Source organism: Halichoerus grypus, chromosome 9 (genome assembly GCF_964656455.1).
Source record: "Halichoerus grypus chromosome 9, mHalGry1.hap1.1, whole genome shotgun sequence".
NCBI lineage: Eukaryota > Metazoa > Chordata > Mammalia > Carnivora > Phocidae > Halichoerus > Halichoerus grypus.
Genome location: NC_135720.1, coordinates 24,426,619 through 24,438,120, shown reverse-complemented (window position 1 = coordinate 24,438,120; position 11,502 = coordinate 24,426,619).

The following is an 11,502-nucleotide window of genomic DNA, read 5'->3' as shown; positions in this document are numbered from 1 at the left end:
TGTCTACAACCTACATTGTTTCCTTTGAGTATTCTAGGTTCACAAAAAACACAAACAAATCATTCTGAGTTATAGCTTTTAATCAAATTATTTATATAATGGAGTCAATGAAAGCTCAGAATTTATTAGAATGTAATGATTTTATTTTGCTTCACCCCAACAAATTGTGCTTTTGGTAGTTGCATTTCCCATCTAGAGATTAGATTATTAAATCTGATATTTACTGTAATAAATATAATATTTTATATAGTAAATATAGAGTAAACACTATAATGAAAAGGAATCGTTGCTATAGAACGTGATAGGTAGGTTGTTCAAGTATACTGCTTAAAAAATGACCACATATGCTATGTATAGATTGCCTTTAAAAGAGAAAAATTGAAATATGTGAATTTTTTGGATACTAAAATTATACGGGGACAATTTGTACTTTTTCTGATAAGTTAGAAGAATTGTTGAGTTCTCTTGTACTATAAGGGCACTTTTGGGAAAATGAAATATCAAAAATAAATTTGTTAAAAATGCTAGACAAATCAGCTTTGGTTGAATTACGTTTCTTAGATGCCACTGTTGGGAGGCGGTGGGGTGGGGAGCTGCACTGTGTAGTATGTACGGCAAATATCGTACAGAGAGCCCAGAGACATAAATAGAGTGAAAGGACCATTTGCCAGCAATCAATAATATATCCTTTTCTTACTGAATATTCTGTATCTATATATCTCAGATTAGGTAAATTATTCTTTTAGGTTTAGCTTCTCAACAAACTTAATAACATCAAATTAAAAATAAAATATAGTGATATTTGTTTGTTTCATTTGCTTCATATTCCTGGTCTTCTTTCAACTACACTTTTAACTTTTTTTTTTTTTTTGTAAAGGCCAAAATTAAGAAAAATTCTCAAAATTGCCAAATGTGTGTGTGTGTGTTCTATTGGGTCTAATAAATACTGTAAAAAAAAAAAATAAAACCTCTGTTTAAATATTGTGATATACAACGTATCTACTTGCATTGTTTGCCCTCATAGATGTTAATACAAACAAAGAGGAAAGGACATTTAGCCAAATGGTGTAGGTAGTAATCACATTCTATTTTCAAAATAGAAACTTTTAAACTGAGAGTCAAGCTCATATTTAGTGTTCTTAGACAACTAATTTGTTAATGGCAAAATTTATAAAAGGAAATCAAATTTTTGAATAGGAGAGACATGTGAATTAATATAATTTGTCTCATGCAACAGATGGATAATATGTAAAACTAGAAAACAAATCTAATTTACTCTATGATCAAAGGATAATTCAGAAAACAATCTGCCAAAAAACAAGGAATAAATCCAAAGAAATAAAATATAATCTATCAGCTGATGAACATTAAGTACAAGAACTGACCCTAGGAAAACCACCATCAGAACTTTCTTGACTTCTGAGGGGCTGTGGCACAGTACTATATATATCACCCCTAAACATTTTTTAAGTGTTCCTAAGTGCCGGGCACAGAGAGGAAGAACCTAAGTAGAAAAACAGTATCCTCAGAAAATTGGAATAAGAATGTCCTTTTTTTCTCTAATTGTAAAGAAATCATTTTCACTTTACACTGATTTACAGAGATATCTACAATTAAAAAAAAGTCTATGACTATTATACAGAAAATGATCTTGGGTAAAAGATCTGTCAAGTCCATATTCCTTCTATTTAAACTAATAAACCATGAATTCATCCTACCAGCTAGGCACTAGAAGGAAATAAACATGTTTACATAACTGCTCATTTTCAACATGGGAAAAATTAGAAAAAAAATGTTGACCATTTTATCAACCAGTAATCATAGAAATCCTACCTGGTTGTAGGAAGGAAAAAGAATTGAGGACTAGGGGTTTGAGTAGAGATGAAATTGTGTGTGTGTGTGTGTGTGTGCGTGTGTGTTTTTTGACATAATGCTATGCTGCTTTAATCATCTCTTTTAAAATCTTACATATTTAAAAATGACTCTGATGTCAAAATAAAGTACATTTCAGTACTGAGAAGCCTACCAAGGTCTAAATGTCTAAAAATGATCTTTTTTCATGATTTGGCTTTTATATATGAATTGGTTGCTGCTAAATACACTCACAGTTTTACAAGGGCTTCAGCGTCTCTGATTGTCCTTTTCCTCATGGCTCTGCCTTGGCCATTTCTATTAAATCATGTTCCTGCCAACCTCTGTCTACAATGAATGCCCCCATTATTTAGTAATTGAATGTTTATGATGAGCTGTAATCCCATACTGCAACAAAGTGAAGTAGCTCTTGTTTTGATGAAGGCCCAGTTTTTATGCCAGAGACCCTGCAGACAAATAGCAGCAGTCTTGATTCACAACTCTTTACCACTTTGGGCCCCTTACACATTCTTTCTGAATTTCTGATCTAATTACATATCCCATGGACTGTTTGTATTTGGCATATCATCTTCCGCTTTTGCCTGTCTCTGGAATCTTTTTTTTTTTTTTTTAATGTTCATCCTGTTTTGCTCCCACTTTAATCCACCATCTGATTCTTTCTTGTCACTGAGAGGTCAGTGCTGATTAAGATGGAACCTGGAGAGGTGATACCATGAGAATCACAAAGTGTCACTTTTCAAAGAGATGGTTCTAGTTTGACAAAGATTTGGCTACATTTCTCAAGCTCTAAATTGGTTTTAACAAGTCTCCTTTTCTTATAGTGGAGTAGGGAAATTTTCTCTTCTCTATTCATTTATGGATCTAGCCTTAACAAGTCTTTCCTGATGACTCCAGGAAAGATTTGTGAATTTAACAGAAATCATTCAGATGCGTTCTGTAATAAATGATGAAATCTTAAATAGTCATTATTCCTATAATAATTCATAGTATTTATAGGATCTTGGATTTTTCTTCCACCAGATCCTGGTTTATCCATCCCAAATTAATGAAAGAGGGGTTTTCTTTCTTCCTTCCTTCCTTCCTTTTTTCCTTCTTTCTGTTTTTCTTTTTTCTTTTTCTTTTCTTTCTTGTTCTCTTTCTTTCTTTCTTTCATTTCTATTTATCTATATCTGCATTAGTCTGTTACCTGAAATCCATTTTGATTGTCTTATAAATGTTAGGTGACTTTTAGATCATAAATTGCTGTAGCAGCCACCAACTAAATTAGTACTGACCTCTTTGAATACAAAATATTCAAAAATATTTTAGCTTTTTAGTATTTAACAGAGACTTTTAGAATTTTAGCTTTTAGTAGAGAACTGTGCTTGTTCATAGTATGTATGTTGGGATAGATATTGAGCTGTGGTTAGCTTTGTCTAGGCAAATGATCTTGGTGATATGATGTGGGTTAATTATTTCTCATTCTGATTTTATAATTTAAAGACAATAAATCATCAAGGTCTAAAATAGAGTGAATTATCTCTATACAATTTCCCAGCCAATCATTAAAATCCAAAACATTATTGCCATGAAAAACACCTCATACTATTTAAAATATAGATTATTTAAAACATAGGGAAATTCAAGGAGAAAATGGATTGCAGTCAACAATATTTTCAAACTGAGCATTAATGGTCATTACAAACTCAAACGAGGTTCATAATATGTGACTGAGTAGTGAAAAGCTCTTTATCCCATTATCAATCCCCTGAGGCAAATTAAAACAATTGGAAAAGAAACCCTACAGCACTATAAATAATGTGTGTATATGTGTAGATATGAGTAAGGAGCCATCTAATGTGATTTTGTGGTGGTATATATTAGGGGGTTTTCATGGCATATAAAGCGAGTTTAAATTCTGTGGTATTCACAGATTGTGAACCTTCATAAAATCAGTGGTGCAGGCAGTAGGCACCTCAAACGTTTCAAGGGAATTGGTGTACTTATCATAAAGCAGTCACAGATGATAATCTGAAAACTCTAATTACAGGCTTATTGCAGTGTGAAATCTTTCATATTGAAAATAATGCCACAGTATACGTTTAGGGGGTATGCGTAAATATCAATGAAAATATCAGTAGATGGAACCTGTCCTCTTAATATTCCATATTCATTAGATACTCAAAACCACAATTCACCTTTTTCTGTAAATGATAAATATTTTTTGTTGTTGGCATAAGGAGCTGTAGAAAACTAGCTTATCTTAATTATAAACCCTCATACATTTCTTTGCTGCAGAAGTAGGTCACACTAGCACCTCAGTGTGATAAAATAATTTTGTATCCTATGGCTTTTTTTTTTTTTTTCTAACATGTGTTGGAACTCCTTGGCTACCATATGGGAGCCTGGCATAAGCTGCACTCAAACAAGCTGCACCTGTGTGCCTCTCCAGGCTGACGTTGCATGTTGCATGTGTTCATTTTCCAGAGATACAAATGGTACGGAGTGAAGGGAGCATCGCCCTTGGGTATTCATTATTCTGGTGATCACCTGGGAGTGGCCAATCTGAAACCACCTTGGCGGTAAGAAATCAACGAGATTTGTATAAGAGGGTGACAGCTGCAGGGCTTCAGTTTTTGCTGGATGTCATTTCACATGGATGAACTGTAAGTGCCTAAGATGGGGGCGCTTATCATGGAGAAACACTGGGTTTGTACGGCCACACAGAAAGCTCAGTACAATATTGTTCAGCATAAAAAAGGCGGAAGGGCAGCAAGCAATGCAGAAAGTGACAAACCATTAAGCTAATCCTATAAAGATCTGGCCTGTCAGGCAGCACATTTCCTGAATACTTAGAAAGCATGAGAGAGGCTTATTAATGGTTCATCACAGTTCTTACACTGCTTACATGGCTAATATGCAAACACTGCCCTTTCTTAGTTGGGATTTTCAGCACATCAGGACGTCACTTCCATGGCTACTGTATTTTTTTTCCTCCTGGGTAATTGAAGCATTACCATAGAAGACAATGATTGATGATGTCTTTAAAGGTCTAAAAAAGCACAGGCTATTTTTGAAACTGTGCCATGTCTATATAAGGAGAGAAGAAGGGACAATCTGAATTCTACAGTCTGCTAGAGCAACCCCAACAGAGCACTGAGGCTTCTATAGAGCACAGGGCTACTTTCATTTTTTTTTTTGTTCCAGCTCTGCACCCTTTCCTTCCCCTTTGTGAATTACTGTCTACTGCCAGTTAGCGCGGGGATGGTCTGGAGTTTGTCAGATGCTCAGAGTAATTAGGCCATCTTGCTAGGAAAGTGTGACTCCACACCTCATCCCTTGGAGCTGCAAAGCTCTTCTCACCTTTGAAAGCTGCTGGACTGAGTTGAAAACAAGAAATAGTGGTGGTGCTGGTGGGAATACCATTATTTTGCATTTAGCACAACAGCTTTCCTTGAGGTATTTACAGTACTCAGATACTATTGCCTTATGCACACACTTACCTTCCCCTACTGATTATTCTTTTTCTCCACTTCGGCTTTTCTCCACTTCAGCTCTTCTTTCAACCTTTTATGGGTGTGGATTCAATCCAATAAACATTTAGGAGGAATTCCAACACCTTGGTAGGTACTGAGAATATGAAACTGTTTATTTATGTGTGTTTTTATTCAGTTCCTGGAAAAACTCAGTATTGTAAGATATGCACACGTGGTAACAAATAAATTTCATTTTAAAATTACTGTGTTTCCTTTTCTTCTTTTTTCATCCGTGTATAAATAATGGGTAAAGACACACAGAGAGGACTTATTTTTGAGGGATAGAGTTAAAGGCAGAAACTAAACATTGGCTTAAGTCAATTTATCTCATTCACTCAAAATTATCTTCAAAGATTGAAAAGCTAGGGTCTAGTTCTTTAAATCATTTGAACTGCTCCCCAGTATTTGATTTAATACATATTTAGTACTTGCTAAATATGTAGTCATAAAACCTAAGGAAAGCAATAGGAAGCAGGCTATTAAAATTGGTTTTTGTTTCTGTTTTTGTTTGTTCGGTTGTTTGTTTTCTTTTGTTTTGTTTACCTCAGAGCAATGCTGGCCATGGGAGCTTGGGCAAGTTACCTAAATTTTCTAAGAATTCAGTCCCTCATTTATACAATGAAAATAGTAATACCTGGCTTGCCAATTGTTCAGGGTATTAGAAGAGAAAATATGGAGCACGGAGTATGACACACAGTAAGATGTCAAGAAATTCACATTCCATTTGAAATTGGGCAGAAATTGTTTCTGCTCAGCATTATTCATTGGAAGATTCTTTTATAGTACATACAGATGTGTATTTTTTTTCCCTCTTTCTGACTATGGAACTTCTTGTAAACAGGAATGATATATTTTATTTCCGAAGTATTTTTTGTTGGTTGACTTTTCCATATTCCTCATGCATAATAGAATATGGATGGCCTAATAATATTACAAGTGAAAATTAGGATGCAGAGGAAGCAGTTGAAGCGATTCCTGTTTAGCAGAGAAATTGAGGTAAAGGGGGATTAAGTCAATTGCCTAGAGTCAGATTAAAAAATAATGGAAGAGAGGAAAAATGGAGAGAGGAATAATAGAAAAGAATAGAGGACCAGAATAGAGGCCCCGGGACCTTATCAGCTGGCCAGTATTTCTTTTCAGGCTTGACCAATTTCACAATAAATGGGAAGGAGGGGCACTTGGGTGGCTCAGGTGGTCGAGTGTCTGACTCTTGATTTCAACTCAGGTCATGATCTCTCAGTCTTGAGATTGAGTCCTGTGTTGGGCTCCACGCTAGGCTTGGAGTCTATTTGAGATTCTTTCTCTCTTTCCCTCTGCCCCTCCCCCTGCTCTCTCTCTCTCTTTCTCAAATAAATAAATAAATCTTAAAAAAAAGGGGGGAGGAAAGAAAATTATTCTTCTCTGAATCATAAAATCCTGGAGCTTGGCTTCCCCACAAATTAAATCGCTTACCATGTAATATATCTAAAAATACCACTTTGTATTTCCAGTTTTCTTCCTCAAAATTGTCTCGTGCTAATGCTCCTTCTCATATTTTTCTTTTCTTCATATTGTTAGCCAGGCCTTTTCCAGCTACATGCTTATTACTCATTTCAAAAACTGGTGTATGAGTTCATCTGGAATCCAATACCAGAAGTTAGCCCAAATCGTCTCTGACCTTCAGGAAATCAAAGCTAACTACAGGGGCGCCTGGGTGGCTCAGTCATTAGGCGTCTGCCTTCGGCTCAGGTCATGATCCCAGGGTCCTGGGATCGAGTCCCACGTCGGGCTCCCTGCTCAGCGGGAGGCCTGCTTCTCCCTCTCCGACTCCCCCTGCTTGTGTTCCTGTTCTCGCTGTCTCTCTCTGTCAAATAAATAAATAAAATCTTTAAAAAAAAAAAAAAAAAGCTAACTACAAAAAAAAAAAAAAAGTCTTCTCAGGCTCAAACCTAATTCAAATACATACTTAAGTGATTATTGTATATTCTTTAAGTCTCTGACAGTAGTGACTATGGGAACATTACCAGCAGATTCATATTAATCTCTCAGTACATCTAGGCTCTAAACCTAAAATTAAATTTTTATATAATCCTAACCAAGCTGATATAAGGCATTCTTTCCATTAATAGTTTTATTCAACTGTCAGTATACCATGCTTTCCATGGCAATGGAAAGTTAATTTGATTCACTTGTGATGTGCTTTTAGGCTCTGAAGTCCTAACGTAATGAGGTAGTTTCTCCTCTGTGTCAATGTACTGCACCACAGGGGGATCCTGTGGGTACCTCAGGGCTCTTGTTAAAAATGCTTTATCTGTAGACCCCATCTCCAGCATGTGCACATACTAACTGTGTCATTAAACTTCAGAAAAAAAAATGTTCATGGCACGGGGGAAGAGTCTCCAGGACGCCTTGGAAAGAAGAGCAGCAAATATGACAATTGCTGTATACGCTCCACGCCTCAAGATATTTTGGCTATTTGGTGATGTGTGTCGGATATAGGAAACTTCCTTACAAGCCACCTCAGAGGTCTTTCAATTTCTATTAATCGAATATTTACAGTGATAGGAATTGGATGACTGTTAGAATCCATCACATACAGAAAAAGAAATAAGCCCCGTAGTTGAAAGAATTTTTTAACTGATAGAAAGGATGAATGAATAACTAGCTGACTACGAGTTTTCTGGGAAATCTGGATATATCCAAAATAAAATCATTCTTAGGGGCTGAACTGCATCCCTCCAAAATTCCTATGTTGAAGCCCAAACCTCGGTACCTCAAGATGAAACTATATTTGGTGGTAAAAGAAGTAAGTAAGTAAGTTCAAATGAAGTTGTAAGGGTGGGCCCTAATCCAATATGACTGGCGTCTACAAGAAAAAGGGGAATAGGAAACACAGAGAGACCCCAAGGGAAGATGTGCACAGAGAGATGACTCTGTGAGGAGACAGCAAGAAGGAGGCCATCCTCAAGCCAAGGAGAGAGGCCTCAGAAGAAACCAAACCTGCAGACACCTTCACCTTAGACTTCTAAATTTCAGAACTGTAAGAAGTAAATTTTTGTTGTTGAAACAAGCCACTCTATTATGGCAGCCCTACCAAATTGATATAATCAGAAACATGGAATTCTTTATCAACATCTACATGAGTTTTCGAATTACTTACCATATTCTTTAAACTGTAACACAACCAATACAACAATATTGATTAATCTAATAGCTATTCCTGAACCTTGGTCTCTGTTTCATTTTGCATTGTTGTTGACCCTTGTAGTCCTTTATTTTTTTTTTTTTAACTATTTTCAACCACTACTATGCAACACTGACTGGCTTTGCAAATTAGTTTTTACTGCAGACTTGATGACATTTTTTAATGAATTTAATCTAAAATTACAAGGCAAAACAGTTCTTATATGCAAAACTTACATTTCTGTAAAGTCACTTCAACAAAGTTTTTTTTGTTTTGTTTTGTTTGTTTTTATTGAAGTACAACTGACATACAGTGTTATATTAGTTTCAGGTGTACACTATAATGATTTAACAATTCTGTACATTACTCAGTGCTCACCATGATAAGTGTACTCACCATCTGTCACCAAACAATGTTATTACCATCTTATTGACTATATTCCCTATGCCGTACTTTTCATCTCTATTTCTAATTTTGTAAATAGTTTGCACCTCTTAATCCTATTTATCTATTTCACACATCCTCCCCCCACCCCCCCACCTCCGGCAACCACCAGTTTGGTCTGTCTTTAAGAGTCTGGCGTTTTTGTGTTTGTCTTTTTTTTTGTTTGTTCATTTGTTTTATTTCTTAAATTCCATGTATGAGTGTAATCATATTTGCCTTTCTCTGTCTGACTTATTTCACTTAGCATAATACCCTCTAGGTCCACCCATGTTGTTGCAAATGACACAATATCACTCGTTTTTATGGCTGAGTAATATTCCATCGTATTTCTATTCCTTTCACTTCAAGATATGATTTTTCTCTATTTTCCAACTTTCACGCTGACCTTTCCCCCTCTTTAACCATTATAGTTGGTATTTCTAAGACATTGTGTTTATATTCCTTATCTCTTTCTACATTCTCTATAAAGGAAATTTCATATAATGCCACATGTAAAATAGTCAGCTATATGTTTAAAACCTCCAAATCTGTGTATCCATCCTCATCTTCTTTTACATCTGATGAAATATTCTCCTATAATTTATGTCATATGATATTCAAACATATGGCAGAACATGTGTGATGGACATATAAATAATAAATTATAATAGTAAACCAAATACTAACAAAAGCATACCTCTTCCAAAGACCTATAATATTCAGTTGAAGTCATGCTTTTCTGCAATCCCACCCTCCTATTTTCCCCCTTGAAAATAACCACTATCCTAGGTGTTGTTTCTCGTTGCCATGCAACTTAAAAAAAATAACCTACTTAGGGATTCCTAAGTAACATGTAATTTTTTTTCGATTTTTAATTATGAAATCATAGTGGATATAGTCTTACATGTCTTATGCTTTCACTTCAAATTGAGTTGCTTCTAAGATGCATTGATGTTGCATGTAATGGCAGTTTGCTATTTTCATTGCATTATTATATTTTAAATCATTCATGCAGTGAATGTTTGGAACTACATACCTTGCACAAACACAAACCAAAAATGTAATAATCAAACCTACTGCTTTGAACCTAAAACCTAAGCACTATCTAAATTTTAAAATTAACTTTTCCTTTTTTTTCCACATATATTCAAGTAGCCACAAACCTTGCTAATTCAATCTACATAAAGTTAAGCTCTGTTTACCCCTCCCATTGCCATGGTGTGAGTCCAAGTCATTAGCAGTTTGTTTGCTCATTGCATTAGCCTTCCAGCTGGTTCCACCCCACTACCTTTCCCCAAATAATCCAGATAGGTCACTCACAATCTTCTTAAGCTTTAATGATTTGTCTTTGCTTAAAGGATACATTTCAAACTCAAGATCTTTTTTGTTTTTTACTGTTTTTTTTTTTTTTGCAGTCTTTTTTTTATTATGTTATGTTAATCACCATACATTACATCATTAATTTTTGATGTAGTGTTCCATGATTCATTGTTTGTGTATAACACCCAGTGCTCCATTCAGTACGTGCCTTCTTTAACAGCCATCACCAGGCTAACCCATACCCCCACCCCCTCCCCTCTAGAACTCTCATTTTGTTTCTCAGAGTCCATAGTGTCTCATGGTTTGTCTCCCCATCCGATTTCCCTCCCTTCATTTTTCCCTTCCTGCTATCTTCTTCTTTTTTTTTTTTTTTTTTTTTAACATATAATGTATTATTTGTTTCAGAGGTAAGGGTCTGTGATTCAACAGTCTTACACAATTCACAGTGCTCACCATAGCACATACCCTCCCCAATATCTATCACCCAGCCACCCCATCCCTCCCACCCCCCCACCACTCCAGCAACCCTGTTTGTTTCCTGAGATTAGGAATTCCTCATATCAGTGAGATCATATGATACATGTCTTTCTCTGATTGACTTATTTCGCTCAGCATAATACCCTCCAGTTCCATCCATGTTGTTGCAAATGGCAAGATTTCATTCCTTTTGATGGCTGCATAATATTCCGTTGTAAATATATACCACATCTTTATCCATTCATCTGTCGATGGACATCTTGGCTCTTTTGACAGTTTGGCTATTGTGGACATTGCTGTTATAAACATCGGGGTGCACATACCCCTTTGGATTCCTACATTTGTATCTTTGGAGTAAATACCCAGTAGTGCAATTGCTGGGTCATAGAGTAGCTCTATTTTCAACTTTTTGAGGAACCTCCATACTGTTTTCCCGAGTGGCTGCACCAGCTTGCATTCCCACCAAGAGTGTAGGAGGGTTCCCCTTTCTCCGCATCCCTGCCAACATCTATCATTTCCTGACTTGTTAGTTTTAGCCATTCTGATTGGTGTGAGGTGGTATCTCATTGAGGTTTTGATTTGGATTTCCCTGATGCTGAGCATTGTCGAGCATTTTTACATGTGTCTGTTGGCCATTTGGATGTCTTCTTTGGAAAAATGTCTGTTCATGTCTTCTGCCCATTTCTTGATTGGATCATTTGTTCTTTGGGTGTTGAGTTTGATAAGTTCTTT